At 39.4% G+C, this 18928-nt stretch overlaps 1 protein-coding gene across 2 annotated transcripts in view; it reads left to right on the top strand.

Moving 5' to 3' along the window:
- ASB4 (ankyrin repeat and SOCS box containing 4) overlaps positions 1-18928 on the top strand; it is a 147792-nt gene that overhangs the window by 48473 nt on the left and 80391 nt on the right. The gene's annotated exons all lie outside the window — the stretch shown is intronic.

Here is an 18928-nt window from a genome sequence, read left to right on the forward strand (position 1 = left end):
TTTCAAATAATCTGCCATATTTGTATTTTTAACATATACCACAATAAAATAAGGGCGACTGTATGTATATGGGGGTAGATCTGGTCATTGAAGTAATCTGGTATTCAGTGCATTGAATCTAACGTTTTGCTACCTGTGAACGCAAAAGGGGTTTACAGTAATGCACTACACAGCTTCCCAGATGACGCATTTCAGGAAGAGGGTGCAAGGGCTGCGAGAGGATTACAGGGCTTCATTGCACATCCAGATAAGGACTGCTGAAGAGGTTGGTACTTTGCACTTAATAGAATCTCTACGTGCAGAAGGTTTCTGCTTTGTGCAAAATGAGCAGCATCTCATATGGTGGTTTGTTATCTGGTGATTTACATCATTACGCAGAATAGCATCGAGAGTTGGACAGAAGCGGATTTATACACAAATGGCGTCTGTAAAATAGTTCCCCTGCAGGCCTCTTTTGCATATTCTTACGTGCCTTTGTGAATTGGCCCCAGAAATCTAAAACCGGAATAAAGCAGGAAATGTCAGGGAATATTCATATACAGTTAATAGCACTAAAAAGGACTGAGGGCCATATTATCAAGGAACGGCCATAACATTATCGCTGCTTTATCGGCAGTTTCCTGCCGCTAAAGCGTAGATAATGCTATCGCCGTTCCTTGATAATATGGCCCCCAGTCGTTTTGGGGAGTCATTGTAGAGATATTCAAACAAAGCACTTTAGTGCCAAGAATCTTAAAGAAATAATTAATAAATACACGCTACCTAATCCTTACACATTTTGTAGGGGCTTAAGTTTAACTGTGCACACGGTGCAGCTGGGAAACCTGTTAAAACTGTGATACATTGTTTGATATCTGCCACCACCTCAGATAAATGAATTAGCCTATAGAGCCAACATGCAGAAGATACCTTCATGTTATGTCGAAAGGGTTTAGCAAGCACAATCCATAAAAATAAATAGAAATAAATAGAAACCTGAGAGGGTTACAGAAGCAGATACCTCCTCACACCCAACATAATTGCCTCTCTGTGTTTTATGCAAACTTCACAACTCAGGTCCCTTCACGCCTATTGCATTAAGTATTGGATAGCATCCAAGATGAGTGCCTTGATCTACTTATAATGAGAGAAAATCGTTTCAAGCCTGCCAACAGACTGTTTTCAAATGTGTTTATCCTATCATGCGGCACTGCTCTGTAATGGCTTAGAAGACAAAGATGAAATACATTTGCCATAATCTACCAAAACACCCCCACATGTAAACAAATAACAGTGCCTAGCCACTCTTCCTTCTAAAAATCTGTTAATCTTTGGGTCTAGTAAAGCACTTTGTCGGGGTTATGGCTAATTTGTTGTGAAATTTAGATGTTTAAATGAATTATCTTCTGTTCTCTCTATCAAAATCAATGTTATTATCTATCAACCTCCCAAACATGATAAACTGCTCAAAGGCAACTCATTAATCAAGTAGCCAATCAACTCATGGATTCTGATGGCCTCATATTTCTAAGTAAATTAAACCTCTACTAGCCTAACATTCCATCACGTCCAGCCTTCAATTTCACAAACTGTCTATTTTGATTACCTCCTAACTCAAAACCTTTTCCAAGTAACACACAAAACTCGTAACAAATTCCGAAGCATATTATTAATAAGAATGAATGTTTACAGGCCTAGAACCCATTACTGAAAGAGTGGTCAGGTTACTTTTTTATTTCCTTATTAACTTTATGAAAAATAATCATCTTTTAAGTATCAAATACATTTTTGATCGGATATTTTTTTAGGACTGTTCCACATAAAACAGAAACATAAATACATCATGTTTAAAATACATTTTTAACAGACGAATAAAAAAGTATAGAACAAGACCTAAAAATGTATATACTATAGTGTATACAAACAATTCATTGCTTCTTACTAACATTTTACTTCGATGTACCAAGTTGTTTGCAAAAATGAGCCAGGCCAACACCTATTACACTTCTTGTATTGGGTTTCAACATCTGCAAGACCTCTTTATACTGTGCAACTCACAACAAACAACATAATGGTATGATCGAACTTTTTCCAGTCAGCCATACATAGTGGACAGAAGTAAAGATAATGTGTCTCAGTTTCCTTCTGTGAAACACATCTCGGGCAACAGGCAAAGGGCAAAGGAGGGGTGGAAGATCACCAATTGATTGAAAAGCCCCTTACAGGTAAGATGTAATGTCTGAATCTCCTGTATAGATGTTTGCCCTAAAAAGGGGTAATTTCATCTACAAATTGCACAAACTTTGGAACATGCTTGATGTCCAAGAAATGGTCAGTAATACTTACAGGTCTCAATGTTTGACCTCACAACCCCTTTACGTGAAACCAGAAAGTGAATGATTGCCAGTTCTTCTGATGATTGTGGTGTGTTGATCCCACAATTCTTGGAGTCCCAGGGTCATCAGCCAAGATTTCACGTAATTGAACCACAGTGCCGTAAAGTGATGATCAATAGCTATAAGCTCTTGTAAACACTGTCTGTACTGGACAAGTTCCTCCGTGTGCCAAATTCTGCACTATTATAAGTTAAGAGTGGCCTAAACTTAATTTTATCTGCAACACCTTTGATATCCACATCTACGTTGAGTGGTAATGTTGGGGTAGTGTAAGGTAGGTTAACTTTATATATATATAAAATTTGTGTTTACCATGTTAATTCCTATAGGGATTTTAGGCACAACTACAACCTGAACCGCTGAACGGAATTGCACAAATTTTTGTGATTTGATGTAAATCAGGTCAGTAGTTTTAATAAAGACAGCCCAAATTTGTATAAGTAGGGTTGCGAATACTCCTCGAATACTCACGATCTTGTGCAGAGATCTGATTGGCTGCTAACACTTCATCCAGAAAGTGTTAACAGCCATCTTAGGACTCGGCCCAAGAACCCAATCAGTATTCTCGAACTCTTGCCAAACAATTTTATTAAAAGCAAGCTCTGTCTCCAGCGCTTGTTTAAATATTAGGCCCACGATGTGTAGTGACTCTGATGAGTGGTTTCTTTCTTGTTTCCTGGTGAGAGCAGAGTCCCTGGTTTTCCCTGTTAAATACCCTAAGTATACAAAAGACCAAAACCCATACTGCAACTCACACACTTACCCACAAACATACACAGGCACTCACACATCCACTCACAAACCCACAAAGGCACTCACAGACCCACTCACAGAAGCACACACCCATTCACACACCCACTCACACAGGTACTCACAGACCAACAACACAGGCACTCACAGTCCCACTCACAACCCATATAACCACTCAGACAGCCAGTTACCATCCTGTACAGCCACTCACACACCCACTCACAGACCCATACAGCTAGTCTCACATCCATGTACAGACCCATACAGCCACTCACACACCCACTCACTGATCAATACAGCCACTCACACACCCACTCATAAACCCACCAAAACACACCCACTCACTCACATACCCATAAAACCACTCACACACCCACTCACTGACCATTACAGCCACTCACACACCCACTCTCAAAGTTGACAGGTTACAGTTAGGCAAAAAATTAAAAACATAGAAATTCACTGAAAAAAACAAAGGTTACTGAACCATTATAGATAGGGAATTATATTTAAAAAAAATTTAGAGATTCATTGAAAAAGCAAAGGCTACAGGGACAGTATAGTTAGGAAATAGAATTAAAAATCCTTACAAATTAGGTGAAAAAACCAAAGGTTACACAGATGTTATCGTTAGGGAATAACATTAAAAAACATAGAAATTCACTGAAAAAAACCACAGGTAACTTGGACGTTATAATTAGGAAATATTCTTTTTTAAAAACCTTAGAAAGTCACTGGAAAAAACAATGGTTACAGGGATGTTACAGTGAAATTCAGCAGTTATAGTTACCTGAGCTAACTATAACTAACACCCCTGCAATGCACTGCTTATGACCTCGCATATTACATCACTCATGACATGGTCAGTGACATCACTGTTGACATCTCAAATGACATCAATGATGACCTTGCTGATGACATAATCCACTCACATACCCACACAACCACTCATAATCCCACTTATACACCCATGCAACCGCACTAACATCCACTCACTCATCCATAGAGCCAATCACACACCCACTCCTTCACCCATACAGCTACTCACCAAAGTCACTAACTCACCCATACAACCAATCACACACCCACTCACACATGGATACAAGCACTCACACATCTACTCACTCACCCATGCAGCCACTCACACAGACACTCGCTCTCCAATACAGTCACTCACACCCACTCAGTTAACCAAACACCACCCTTACAGCCACTTACACACAGTCACTCACCCATACAGCCAATCACACAGCCACGTACTCACTGATACCATTGCTCATATATCCACTCACGCACCCATATAGCCACTCACACACCCATACAGCCACTCATACACCCACTTATTCCCCAAAACAGGCACTAACACAGCCATTCACCCATACAGCTACACACACACACACACTTACTGACCCATACAGCTATTCTCACACCCACTTATTCACCATACAGCCACTCACACACCTACTCACACACTCATACAGCCACTCATACAGATACACACAGGCACACAACCACTCACATAATATATATTAGAAATAGTATCACTCATTAGTAGCACACAAAGTATACCAATGTCACTTTTAAAGTACCTTAGTATACAGGTTTAACACTCATAAACCTTTAGAAAGCACTCACAATCACTTTATGATGTCATGAGTGATGTCATTTGAGATGTCATTAGTGATACCATCAGTGTTGTCACTGACCATGTCATGAGTGATGTAATATATGACGGTCATAAGTTGTGCATTGCAGCGGTGTAAGTTATAGTTAGCTCAGATATATGTATGTGTGTGTGTGTGTATATATGCTCACTGAAAAACAAAGGTTACAGGGACGTTATAGTTAGGCTCATATATATATATATATTATCTACTGGCCAGTAGGTAGGTATAGCTAGGACCGAGTTTCCATAGAAAAAGCATTTTTTGACTTGCCTGTAACTTTGGTGTCATTTGAGCGATCTTCATCAAATTTTCCAAAGAAAGTCTCAAATTAGTTTCTGTGTGTCATGGAAAGTTTGGGGGTTATCCGTGCAGTAGGAACTGAGAAATAGGGTGTGAAATAAGGGTGTGTTTGTAATGTTAATTCCCATAGAAACACATTGCTGAACCAACAGTCCTAACCGCTGGACGGAATTACACCAAATGTGGCAGAAAGGTAGATGTTTTTATGCAGATTGTGCTTTTTGTTATTTGGTGCAAATCTGTTTAGTAGTTTTGGTGAAATTAAATTCGAACAATATAGTGATATCTCTGGCCACGGATATTTTGCAGTGGTTTTGCGGTGATCTTGGTGACATCGAGACGAGTTCGAGGAAAATCGTGAAGCACGCACCAGCGGAAATGCTGTGATTGGCTGGATGCAACCTGATCATAAAGTTGCGGCCACCATTTTATCAATTGTGAAAAGGTTCCAGGGGCTGAAAATTTGTGTAAAAGCTAAGATAAGGGGTCAGGCTAGAGATACTGTGACCCCATGTTTGAGAAATAGGGTATTAGTGACACAATGTGTCCAAAATAGTTTTTTCTATCACGTGCAATAGCCAACACAGCCCCCCTATGTGCAATCGAGGGGCCATCACGACTATCACGGTGACATGGCGAATATTGGTACAAATATTAAAAATTTATATATATATAAATATATATATATATATATATATATATATTTGTGCACACTCGCCGGTCACTGTCACAGACACAATGTTTGGTGTAACAGTACAGTCAACACTGAGTGTGGTGTAACACTACAGTCAACACTGAGGGGAGTGCAAATTGTGGACTACATGTACCATGATGCAAAGTAGCAAGAGATGTGATGTAGTGGCTGGCCACACCCTTTTCCCTGCCCAAACTGATTTTCATGACCTTCTCTTCTATTTATCTCACATTACTAATGCTCCTTTTTGTAAAAATTACATTCTGGCCCATTGATTACAATTCATCCAGCCAGAGCAAGAGAGTAGGGCCCGACTGCAAACATAAAGATACTACTCGTAAATGACCTCTGTGAATACCAAAAGTCGTAAAGTTGGACTTTTGTCTCAGATTGCCTTTAATTGGGCCCCTAGTGTCTAAAATACTGTAAAATGTTCTCATATGTGATTTTACACCTCCAAAGAAAGGCGCGATCATCTCAGTTATCTAAGTCATTGTGATCACCGTCATCATTTCGAAGACGGAAAGTAGGGTTCAAACTGTTTTTTAAAGCACTTACTAGACAAATATGCGAACAAAGATGTTTTTTAAGCAGTGATGTAGTTAGTAATGTGTGTATTGTAATACTTAGAATGTATTTTATACGTTAAAAGTTTTGAATGTGGTGGTTGTCGTAGAATGTCTGCTTTTGTGTTGCGTATCGCGACGTGATCGCTGTTATCGTGACATCTTCGCAGATTTCAAAAATTAAAAAAAAGAATTCTTTAACAAGAAAATAAACAGAATTATGGGCACAAGAGCCTTTGTGTTAAGAGTGTGTATAAGACTTCTATAGATAAGACTGGATGCAGAGTTTCAGGTTGCTTAGAAACACCCTGTTCCCTTCGTCTGTAAAGTGACACTTCGATAGATTCCTTGCATGTTAAAATGCAGGCTGTTGATGTAGATAGAACTCATGTCTCTTAGAAAAACAGAAACAGTTTTATTAACATGTTTCCTGTCTTTGTCAATCAGTGGGCAGAACTGATTACGCCACTTCCATTTCTGTCTTCGGCATATGTTAGAGTACACCAAGACAGTGTGAGGAAAAACATCATCAATTCAGCAAAATTATTTTTCATTAGTATTTCCAGCCCTACCACAGTCAATGTGCCTAAGTCATTGCCACTGTAGTGCACAATCATAAGGTGAAGATATCTGCAATCCACAATGATTTTAGCCAAAGCCAGCAACTGATGAAACTTTGACCCTCTCTGGCCAAGCCAAGTAATCTCCACATTTGGCAAACCCAAGTCCCTATCAATACCTCTCTTTTCTGTTGCCTCTTTAGCCCACTAGACATAGCTGTGGCCATCAATCCACACTCTAAGCATTTTGAAGTGAAGGAGCAATAGCAGTCAGGTGAAGGCTTGAGCTGATTGAGGTAGTTCTCCAAATGAAAAGCAGTTAAAATGGAGGTGTTTACTTTAAAAAAAAAAGATATATTTCATTGGATGCTGTCAGCATGTAAGTGAATACAATTAGGTAGTGTGTTGGATGCAATAGCTAGAAGTCCTATTGTTGGCTGTTATTTTAAAAAAGAAATGTAATACAGACATGAATATGCTACTTTAGAATCTGTGGAGTCAACACACCTATTGTATCTCATTTTAAAGTAGCATGTTCCTTCTAGAAGGTGCTGTGAACTTGGGATCTACTGGTTCCACTGGGTTGCTAGGTACACTGAGCTAAGAGTGTATTGGGAAAGGGTGTTAAAGAGACAGAACATTTGTTTTTAAAGTTGAAGAGTTATGACATGATTTAAGTAATGATAAACTTTAATTTCCAACTCAGGACTATGTAATAAACTGTTGTGCAGTATTTAAATGTTAAAAAACTGACGCTAAATATAGGTTTGGACTCCCTTTTTTTGCGATTTCTCCACGATCATCGCAAAAACATCTCAAACAAGCAGAGACAGGAACCTCGTTTTGAAAGATAGAGTGAAAGGTTAAACAGATGCTAACCATTCACAAGTTGAGATACAGTAGTCTAAAATGAAAGACAGGATTTCATTTGCTTCCCTTCTCATGATCAAAGAGTGGAAAGTTGAAGAGGTTGCCATTTTATAGTTGCTTACTATGAGAGTGGTGTACCATTCTTGTGCTTAGTTTTTACAAATCTCAACAGTGATAAAAATATCCGGAAAGAGCTAAAACAATAATATAATCTTCAAACTCAATTCACTGGTATGTATCTAACTTTTTAATTATTTAAAAATGTACATTACAAACGAAGATGTATATGGGAGTTTGATAAAAAAGAGAATCACAGTGGTGTGAAAAAATATATATTAGATGAACTGTATCTGGCAGAGGGTATGTGTTTAAGATGTTAGTACTGTTAAAAGTTACCATGAGCAATGCCTTTAAAAATTATAATGTTTTCAATGTCTAAGCATCATGTGCAGAAGAGACAGATCTATGTTATTTGCATTCTGGGAACTGTAGTACTTTTAGTCACATTATTAAACAGGAGTAGTGTAGTCATGAAGAAAACATAAGAAAATGTGCTGTGCCTGTATATAAATTTTGAAGTAGTAATACTTGCTAGGTATGTATTAGACAGTGTTTGTCAATGTGGTTTTTAACTTATATGACCTGTTTGCACATGTTTAGATGGTGAGATATGTTTTTTTTCTATTTGTAGATAGTTATATGTACGGTGAGACTCTTGAGTTTACTTAAAGATGTAGAAAATTACATATTTTCGTGAAGATGGCCTGAAGGTCTATATCCATTATAAAATTACATGTATGTTTACATGGTGGTCTATGTTCTTTTAGGCTGTTGAAAATGTCATGTATCTGGTGAGGGTGGTGTATTTCTTTAAACATGCTCTGTTTAAAAATTGAGGACGTTAATATTGCAGAATATCTTTTGAGAGTTTGTGAGCTAGTTTCAATTGGTGTGCAACTTTTCTTTGATAAATGCTCAATATATGTTTTATAAACACAAGAAATATTTGAGAAATGATGTAGGTATACCATTAAGAAAAGGTTTTGTGCTTTGAAAATGTGAGAATTGTTGTTTTAGAAACTTACCGATGCATGTGGACGCTGAATAACAGCGAGGACCTGGCTTGGCAGTTCAGGCTGGACTGTTCCCATGAGGCACAGGGTCAAGACTGATTTGCATATGGCCAGGTCAAAACTGGGTGGCATGGGGAGCAAAAGAATGACGGATTTAACCAAGATCTCTTGACTGGTGGTGAATGTTTTGATTTGTTCTGCATTCCGGCCATCAATTGTGTGTCTTTTGCTGATTAACACAGCAATGTATGCTCCTAGAGAGCCATGTATCCAATTATATATCAAATGTGATATCTAGACTTTACTCACATATAGCTCAGTAGAAAAGGATAGATACACTAACATAAGTAGTTTGATACTGACAGAAGGACTTAAACAATGACTCTCAGATATGGTCACAACTGTTATGTATCTAACTGTTATGTATCTAACAGTCTGCCAGGCACTGCTCAGGCACTAATCCAGACACTACTCAGGCGGTCATCGAATCACTTACACACTATCCACACACTTTTTCAGTCACCTAGACACTACGCATGCACTCTTCCAATAATTCAGGCACTAATTATGTAGTCATTGAACTATGCAGGCACTACCCATGTATTCATCAATCACGCAGGAACTAACCATTCAATTTTACAGTCACCAAGGCTGCACATATACAGTCATTCAAACACCCGGGCATAACTTATGCACTCAGCCAAACACCCACTTACAACCCATGCACTCATTGAAATACTAAGGTACAACCCATGCCCTCATCCAGTAACGCAGGCAGTACCATTGCCGTGAACCTATCACCCAATCATTACATATGCATTCATTCAATTACTGAGGCAATACTGCTGCACTAATACAATCACCCCTGCAGTACACTTGCTTTCATCCAATCACTCAAACTTTAATATTAGACTCATGCAATCACTCAGACACTAGTCATGTACTCACCTATTCAGCCAGGCACTACTGATGCACCCATTTAAATTATCCAAGAACTACCTATGTACTTATCTAAACACCAAGGCACTACCTTTTCACCAAACCAAAAACACATGGGCAGCAGCCATGTAGTTATTGTTAGAAATGGGGGTCTCTAGTTGGGAGAAGTAGGTACCTTGTCCAAATAGGGGCCCTTGCTTCTAGTCAGGGTAAGGGGGATACACTCCTAAAAAAATCCTGCACCCCCTTGGTAGCTTGGCCCTAGTAGACAGGCTTATCTCAGTGGCAGTGTGTAAAGCATTTGTAAACACATACAGTAATACAGTGAAAACACTACAAATGAAAACCACACCAGTTTAGAAAAATAAATAATCTTTATCTAAACCAAAACAAGACCAAACGACAAAAATCCACAGTACAGGTATCAAGATATCCTCAAAAATAAGTTATTCACAAAAATAAAGCTTGTAGAAACAAATAACTCCACTTGGAGTTATAATGATGTAGTGACCAGTGGAAATCCCAAAGTGTGGCGCTGACCGCGAGGTGCGAGGCGTCGGGCCTGCAGTCAAGCAGACCGACAAAGAACAGTACCTTGGAATTGATGAAAACAAAGATAGTTCACAGCGTCGGGGAGGTGAGGCTTCGTAGGCGCTGCACGGCATCGGTTCCTTACGACCCCAGGGGAGGTGCAGCCTCTGATCCTTACTGCAGCGCAGGGGAGGTGAAACGACAATTCCTTACTGCATCGGGGAGGTGACGTCACGATGGGGCCGAAACCACAGTTCCTTCCGATGGCGCGATGTCAATGGATTGGGGGCTCACGCACATCGAGGATCGGCTCCGCGATAATGAAGTCGGCTTCAGAGTCGATGTAGCACGGCAGCAGGCATCAGGCCTACGTCTCAAGTTGAAGCAGCACTCACGGCTTCAGTGCAGGTTGCGGTGTCACTCGCTGGTGTCGGGGTTTCAATTTCCTTCTGTAGCAGCTGAAACAGCAGTTCCAGATGCAGGGAGACAGAAGAGGTGAAGTCCTTGTGTTCCTGAGACTTCAGAACAGGAGGCAAGCTCAGTTTCAAGCCCTTGGAGATCTTTTCTTCAAGCAGGTGACAAAGCAAAGCCGCAAAGTCCTTTTTCTCCTGTCCTTGGCAGCAAGCAGCCACTGCAGGCCAACCCCAGACAGCAGACAGCACAGGGGCAGTATTCCTCATCAGCTTCTACGGCTCTTCTCCTTGCCAAAGGTTTCCTCTTGATTTCCCAGAAGTGATCTAAAGGTCTGGGGTCTGGGCCCCTCTTTTTATCCCCAAAAATCCTTTGTTCTTTGAAGGCAGAGAGTGTCTGTACCCAGCCAAAACCAGTTCTGTCCTCACTGGTGCAGCTTCCTGGCAGGGGGTGGAGACGGCATTGTTGAAGGCAGACTAGGCCCATCCAGGTGAAAAGGAAATCTCCTCCCCCTACTCTAAATGCAGCCCAGCCCTATTCAGCCCAGCCCTGACTCATCAGACTTATGGAGCCACTGCCCTTCTCCAGCCCCTGTCATCCAAAAGTCAGACATGCAATACACAAACCTAGGAAAGGCACACTGGATGGTTAGGCAAGAAAATACCCACTTTCTAAAAGTGGTATTTTCAAACACAGAATATAAAAATCACCCTCACTAAAAGATGCACTTTAACATTCTGAGTTCAGGCATACTAAACTTTTCTTTTCTATCTTGTTCCCAGGGTCAGTTATGTTTATAAGATGTTATAAAAAAACTACCCATTCCGTCCTATGGGAACAGATAGCCTTGGAATAGTGAAAAATGAAACTGGCAGTATTTCACTATCAGGACATGCCACACACATCAGGGCATGTCCTACCTTTCACATACAATGCATCCTGCCCACAGGGGTACCTTGGGCCTACCTTAGGGGTGTCTAACATGCAGATAAGGGAAGGTTTGGGGACGGGCAAGTGTGTGCACTTGCCAAGTCAACATGGCAGTCTCAGACTGCACACAGGCTCTGCCATGGAAGGCCTGAGCCAAATTTTACAAGCTGCTTCTGTCGGTGGAACAATCAGTGCTGCAAACCCACCAATTCAAGCAAGCCTGGCTGAAGACGGCTGAAATGCCAGAAACTGGTCTTAGGAAGCTTGTTTCCGGTCCAGGGAAGGCATGGCTTGGCAGTTCGAGCTGGACTGTTCCCATGAGGCATCGGGTCAGACTGATTTGCATATGGCCTTGTCTGAACTGGGGTGGCAGAGTGGGCTAAAGAACGGTGATGGATCAAACCCAGATCTGTTGACTGAGTGTGAGTGTTTGATTGGTTCTGATGCTCCGTCCATCACCACCCCCTTTTGTACCGCTTTGTTCGACATAAGTTGGCAGGGTATGCTCAGACGTGAGTCCCTTGCTCACTTTGCCACTGGATTCAAGCAAGCCTGGCTGAAAACGGCTGAAATGCTAGAAACTGGTCCTAGGAAGCTTGTTTCCGGTCCAGGGAAGGCATGGCTTGGCAGTTCGGGCTGGACTGTTCCCATGAGGCACCGGGTCAGACTGATTTGCATATGGCCTTGTCTGAACTGGGGTGGCAGAGTGGGCTAAAGAACGGTGATGGATCAAACCCAGATCTGTTGACTGAGTGTGAGTGTTTGATTGGTTCTGATGCTCCGTCCATCACCACCCCCTTTTGTACCGCTTTGTTCGCCATGAGTTGGCAGGGTATGCTCAGACGTGAGTCCCTTGCTCACTTTGCCACTGGATTCAAGCCAGGCTGGCTGAAGACGGCTGAAATGCCAGAAACTGGTCCTAGGAAGCTTGTTTCCGGTCCAGGGAAGGCATGGCTTGGCAGTTCGGGCTGGACCGTTCCCATGAGGCACAGGGTAAGACTGATTTGCATATGGCCATGTCTGAACTGGGGTGGCAGAGTGGGCTAAAGAACGGTGATTGATCAAACCCAGATCTGATGACTGGGTGTGAGTGTTTGATTGGTTCTGATGCTCCGTCCATCACCACCCCCTTTTGTACCACAAACCCACCAACAGCATTTGAGCTACATGCCCTGGGCACACATGGTGCACTGTAATAGGGTCTGACAAGTAAATCAAATAACCAATCATGGAATCAGTAATCCATAAAAACTATTTACAAAGGTAGCACTTGCACTTTGGCAAATTGCCCAAAGCATCTAGACCAGCAAAAACACAGGAGGCAGCAGCAAAAAATGGAAGGGAGACCCACACCAATTGTGCCAAGTCTTTTTTTTTTTTTTAATTATTTTTATTGAGAGTTCATAAAAACAAAATCTTCAATACAGAACACATTTGTAGAAAGATTAATACGGTACAAGGCACATAGGTGTAAAAGCATTTTACAAATTCATCAGTTCAAAAACTTGATTATAAAGTGCAAAGTGTAAAGCCAAAAAACAACAACGAATTTCGACAATTCAAATCTCAATTGTAAAGTGTAATGTGCAAATATAAAGTGCAAAATGCGTAGGGAGAAACACTCTAGCAGACTATTAGCTAAGAAGATATAGTTAAAATTAAATGCTGTCAGGAAATACAGTAAAAAGGACTACGATTCAAACACACTCCAGAACTTCTCATATTTCTTGAGTGCCCCAGATCTCAGTGCATATTTTCTTTCCCTGCCCTGGATTCGTAATAATTTTGCCTTCCAAGCCTGAAAAGTTGGTACTTGATCGGTTTTCCAGGACTGTAAAATAAGAGATTTGGCTATTAAAGAAGCTATGAAAAGGGACTCATCATATGGAGTGTGGCACATAGAGCAGCCTAGTACAGGGACTAAGTCATCGAATATTATAATGGTTTTAAGCTCAGAGGAGAGGTATTTTTCAATTTCCTTCCAGAATGGCTGGATTTTAGGACATTCCCAGACAATATGTTTCCAGTTCCCTTTCTCCTCGCACCGAAAACATTTATCAACAACTAGGGGAAAGATACTATGGAGATAAGCGGGAGTTCTATAGATCAACCATTTATTGTAAAATTGCATGCGTCTAAAATTAGCGCCACGGAAAATTATTTTATTAAATTTATTTATCTTGTCCCATACAAACTTGTTGATTTCAATGTTTTCCCTCTTTTTCCACCTCTCAATGATCCTACTGGAACATTCCTGCCCTTTATCCTCTTTTAATAATTTGATCCAGATGCTCATCTTTTTTGGAATTTTATTATTCATAGCTGTCGAGATAGTTTCTTTGTGGTATAGATTTCCTATATCCAACCCTCTGAGCCTTTGATTGAGCATACAGAAAGACCAATTCAAGGTGGAATGTGAATAATGTACCTGTCTGGAGATTTCATCCCATGACTTCCACCTATTGCCAATGAGGAAGTCTTCAATCTTCACAAAGCCATTTTCTTTCCAGAGATTTATTATTTTACTCTCCATACCTCCCTCTTCTCCAAAGTTAAAGTTGTTCAAATCCGTTGTATTACTTATTCTAGGGATGGAGTAGAATTTCAAAAACTGAATTTTCTGTTTGAAAATCCACTGAAGGGACTTGTAGCGAACTTTCTTTGGATCTTTTATAATTCTAATTGGATCAATTATTTTTATTTCTGACAGCATCTTCCTCATAAAAAAATTGTCTGCTTCGTTAGTGTCTGAGAAAAAAAACCTAAAACTATGATGTGCAAAAGATGCAAAGTAATATTCTCTAATATTTGGAAGGGACAGCCCTCCTTGTGCAAACGGAAGATATAAAGTGTCACGCGCAAGCCTAGGAGATTTTTTAGCCCAAAGAAAAGAAGAAATCAGAGCATCCACTTTATTAAAAAAAGAGACCTGAATTGGGCAAGGTGCGGTATCAAACAAAAAATTAAAAAGAGGTAAGACCGACATTCGTATTAATGCTGCTCGCCCCATCAAAGATAGGGGTAATAAGTTCCAACGATCTAAAAGAGACCCCACCTTTTTTAACAATGGTGAGAAGTTCAATGAAAACAGATCTTCCAGATTATCCGATATAAATATTCCTAAATACCTCTTTGGGGATAGATTATATATTTGCCTAAATTCTGGTATTAAAGTGTCTACAGTGCAGTTTACTAAAATAATTTCTGTCTTGTTAACATTAATTTTATAACCCCCTAGATTCTGGAAATCTGAGAATATTTTTAGAATCTTCAATTGACTAGAGGGTTTGGCATCTAAGAAAAGGGCAATATCATCAGCGTATAATTTTATATTAGTCATACCAACTATTGGGGCTGTGTCGGTGCGTATATTCCTAATCGCAATCGCCAAAGGTTCAATGAATAGCGCAAATAAAATTGGCGACAAAGGGCATCCTTGGCGCGTGCCTCTAGTGACTAGACATGTCCCAATATTAGATTTGTTAATGATAATCTGTGCCTTAGAATCCATATATAGTTGTTTTAAAAGTATGATAAAAGCATCCGGGAAATTGAAACTGTGCAAAATAGCAAAAAGGCAGTCCCATGACACTAGGTCGAAGGCCTTCTCTGCGTCTAGAAACCAGATTTGAGCCTTCACTTGATTAGTTTTAAAAAAATCTAGTGCTTCCAGAACAAACTTTGTGTTTGAGTGGAGATGTCTGCCTGCAATAAAACCGCACTGATCGATAGCTACAAGGTATCCCACAATTTTATTCAATCGGTTTGCTAAAAGTTTTGTAAAGATTTTATAATCTGTATTTAGGAGATTTATAGGTCTATATGAATTTATATTCTCCTTGTCCTTCCCTTTTTTCAAAATGCTAACCACCACAGCTGAATGGAAGGAGTCTGGCGGGGGACCTCCTTGGAGTAAGTCGTTCAATAAAAGTAAAAGTTCTTTATGTAGGGTTCCTCTAAATTTTTTAAAAAGTCAATAGGAAAACCATCATCACCGTTTGCCTTACCGTTAGGAAAAGAGCTGATTACGTCATCTAATTCTGACATTGAGAAGTCCTCTGTAAGGCATTTCTTGCCCTCATCGTCTAATTTCGGTATTGCCAGATGCTCTAAGAACTCCCCAATGGAATCAGATGAGGCCCCTTCGATTGCTTGATAGACTCCCTCATAGTGTTTTAAAAACAACTCGCCAATAGAACCTGTAGTCTTAGCATATGATTTGGTGATGGGATTAATTAATTGATCTATTCTATTGCGAGCCTGCTTTTCTTTGGCTTGCCAGGCCAAAAGCTTGCCTGTATATTCGCTCTCCTCATAGATCTTCTGGGCATAGAGATTGCTATTAGTTTCACCCAGGATGTAATAAAAATCCAATTGTGCCAAGTCTAACAGTCATCCAATCACTCAAACTCTAATCATGCACTCATCCAATCTGCTAGGTGCTATGCATGTACTTGAACAATCACGTATGCACTATCCATGCACTCTATAAATCACCTTTATAATATCCATGCACTCCTGCAATCATCCAGGTACTAGAGTTGCACTCATGTAATCATCCAACCACTATCTATGCATGTATTGAATTAATGGGTCATTAGACATGCATTCATCGAAACACCCAGGTAGTAGTGCTATATATATGTAGAAAAGTACTGAGATACTAAATACACCACTTACACAGTGGTAGAGAGGTACACAAATAGCTCTTATGTTGTCTTTTTGGATTTACAGTGTGGAGACACTGTGTGTACTTCTATACTTTGGTTGATGTTCATTTTAAAATTTACCACAGAAGGGATAAACTGGTCTTTTACCATGTATAAGTGAGAACTGACATATTATGCAGCTGTGTTGTAGGAGAGGGTGCTATAATGTTAAAAGATAACTAATAATTGCATTTTTGTGTTTTTGTTTGGGTGTGGTATCTTGAAGTAAATGTATGTAGTTATATAGCTAGGTTCATCTGTAGATTAAAAAACTGCAACATAACATAAAAACTGTTCTTGTATTATGTGTAAGTCAGTAGTAAAGTAGTTGGTTCATTGGTTAGAGTAAAAATGTAAATATACTTTTTATTTTAACAGAACAATATCTACATAACTACAGACAGTTAGAACGCCTACAAACCTTTGGAGGAAAAAGCAACAGAAGCAACTAGAGTATCTATGCATAACTGAGACTCAAAATGGGAACATGCAGAACAAGTGGGGAAAGAAAAACAGCTACTGATAAGAGCAAAAAGTCATATCTTAAAAATATATGTGGCCACCTATAAAGATGACAAAATAATGAAAATAAAACCAAAGAAAGAATAAGAGTGGACACAATCTATATTACAAGGACAGGAAAGAATGCAACAAAGATGGACACACTTTAACCAGGAGACAGAAGCAGTTTAAGGACATCAGAGCCAGGATGTTTCGTAGTAGAGTGGTTGTAAATCTGCTGAAAAATATGTATAGACGAAGGAGAGAGGCAATGAAACAGAAAGAGCAAGTTGAGGGAGTAGTTGATAAGGCCTTTGCTTTGAAGAGGAAACTTTTCATTTTGATTATAAATAGAATGAACACTCCTGACAAAATAGTGTTGTACATGATGAGACAAAACCAGAAGAAAAGATTAGTCAATAGAACTAACTTTAGTACATCTTTTAGTGGAGATTGGATACATATTTCTACTACACAGCCTTTCTTTAATTATTTTTAATTAAGAAAGCAATCTCTAGGATAATACATTAGTTTATGCTATTGATAAAAGAGGACGATGTTATGAAATAAAGAATGACACTCCTATAGCGAAAGAGGTGATTTATCTAGAAATGTAGAACAAGTTATTGCAGAAGAAGTACAGGGAAGGCGTTGTCAGGCCCTGTATACAAATGTAAATGTAGTAGTGTTTGTAGTATTTGACAGCAATCCATTGATATACTATGAACATTTCTACATATATTTTGAAGGCAAAGTTTAAATACAAAATAGGTACTTTATAAGGATTGGGTCCTTGCGAGGTTAGAAAGCATACAAATTTGGAGGGACACTCAGTACCTTGTTTATCAAAGATATTGTGGCAAAGCACCTTTCATCATTTCAGGATGTAAGCTGTACTCTTCTGAACAATGAATAGAGCACTTTTGTGTGGTACTGTGGCACAGATAGAAAAGGTTTGTGATGATGTGCAGTTTTGCTTCTTTTGTCCAGAACAGGACTCTACGGAAAATGAAGAGTTGATAACAGGAGGATTTGCAGAACAGGACACAGATATTATAGTCGATAGTTTTGAAGAACCGATTACAAAATTTAACACAGTGTGCTCTGAAAACCCAGAGTATGTTTGTATATGTAGTCGACACACTCACTACAAGATTCAAACACTGACTGTTGACTTGTATTTAAAAAGTGAAAAAGAAAATAATGACAACTGTCAAAAGTTTGTTGTGTACTTATTTGTAGATGAATGCTTTGTCTTGTCCCCACAGCAAGTTATATGTAAGCACTGTTACAATAAATTAGAGGATAATTAGAGGATAATAAAATGCCAGCTAGAGCTGTGCATAACAAGTCAGTACTGGTTACCATTTCAGAACCACTTCAAGGTTTTAAATGTTTATGTGTCAATTCTTATCCAAAGTATACATCCATTTCAGGCTGTAGTCCGTACGGAGCCAAAGACATGCAAGTTACCACCAACAGAGCTTCAGAAAGGTCTAAAAGGTAGAAAGCTTTACTGGCTTAGTAGTGTTTTCTCAAAATGTTCAGCAGGATGCTCATGAAGTTTTAATGGTAATGCTAGGACTATTAGAGTAAGAGGGTGTAACTATCAATGCATTTCTTGGTTTAAGTTATAAATGGAACAATATTTGTGAACATTGTGAATGCACCTCTAGCACTGAAATTAATTTGGAACAATTCAGCTACTTGATGTTATCAGATTTTTAAGCTGTGGCCTTTGAAAATGTAACCAAAAACACACCCATCAAGATATGACCTGTCCAAACTGTAGATTAGAACTTAGGTGTATGTTGCTAGTACAAACGTATGACAATTTGTCATAGTCATGCTACAGTGATGCAGAGTGGATGGTAGTAAATTAGAAACTGAAATTACAAACTTTGTAGCTGGAGAAATTTCCACTTCAAAAATAAGTTTCACAACTATAACAAACATATTTCATGAAGGAGTTAATGTAACCTCTACACACTAAACAATATATTAAAAATGTCAAAGTGGATGGACAGAGGGCAATGACACAGAGATGCCATT

The sequence above is a fragment of the Triturus cristatus genome, chromosome 10 (genome assembly GCF_964204655.1).
Source record: "Triturus cristatus chromosome 10, aTriCri1.1, whole genome shotgun sequence".
NCBI classification, from domain to species: domain Eukaryota; kingdom Metazoa; phylum Chordata; class Amphibia; order Caudata; family Salamandridae; genus Triturus; species Triturus cristatus.